We start from the raw sequence: 1,011 nt of genomic DNA, 5'->3' as shown, positions 1-1,011 counted from the left end.
CGGCACACGGGTCTCTCACTGCTGTGGCCTCTCCCATTGAGGAGCACAGGCTCCGGACGCGCAGGCTCAGCGGCCATGGCTCACGGGCCCAGCCGCTCCGCGGCATGTGGGATCTTCCCGGACTGGGGCACGAACCCGTGTCCCCCGAATTGGCAGGCGGACCCCCAACCACTGCACCACCAGCCAAGCCCCAGAACCAGTTTTATTTCTATTGGCTCAAAGGGTAGAACTCCAAGCACTCCTGCAGCTAATATCTTCTACAAGGTCTCTTTGCTGGATAAAAATCACAAATACTACTCAATAATCCTCAAATTTATATCCCTTAGAACCATCAGAAGAACTCTTCAGAGTTCTTAACTACAGCCTTCAACATGTTTCACCAGTATCTGCAAGTCATGTAAATGCTTCTCGCCCTAGTTTCCGTGGGGTTTTTTTTTGGTGGGGGGTGGTGGCAGGCGGGATGTTACCAACAGACTAACAACTCTACCGGTCAACACCTGACTGTGCGCCCATCTTACCTCATTTCCTTCTGTAATAAAGTTATGTGACTGGGTAGATCAGTGGAATGCTGAGCATATTGGGAGTATCTGGATTTCACTAAGGCACTTAACCAAATAGCTCATGACATTCTTGTGGACAAGAAGGAGAAATATGCAATGGATCTACTTGGAAGAAATTACAGAAGACTGAAATATCACATCCAAAGAATAGTGATTAATGGAATAACGTCAGCTTAAAAGAATTCCCTACGGTTGTGCCACAGGACTCTGTATTTAACCCTCAATACTTTTATCAGCAACTTATAGGAAAGCAGACATTTTTATCCAATTAGAATGAAGCCAAACCAGGAGGGTGACTGCACTGGCTGACATAATCAGGATCCGAAGAGCTCTGACAGTGCTAAACGATGACTAACCAGACTCACAAAATAAAATTTATCAGACGTAAACAAAATCTTGCAGGAGATTAGGGAAAGGGGGTGGGGGGGAACAAAACAAAACCTGTATGACT

General features: G+C 46.3%; 1 protein-coding gene across 1 annotated transcript in view; it reads right to left on the bottom strand.

Annotated features, from left to right (window-relative positions):
* The window catches only part of KIF13B (kinesin family member 13B), a 188,542-nt gene that overhangs the window by 58,427 nt on the left and 129,104 nt on the right, over positions 1-1,011 (bottom strand). The gene's annotated exons all lie outside the window — the stretch shown is intronic.

This window comes from Lipotes vexillifer, unplaced genomic scaffold (genome assembly GCF_000442215.2).
Source record: "Lipotes vexillifer unplaced genomic scaffold, Lipotes_vexillifer_v1.1 scaffold308, whole genome shotgun sequence".
Lineage (NCBI taxonomy): Eukaryota > Metazoa > Chordata > Mammalia > Artiodactyla > Lipotidae > Lipotes > Lipotes vexillifer.
Note: the sequence above shows the minus strand (reverse complement) of the source record. Positions and strands in the feature narration are given on the sequence as shown.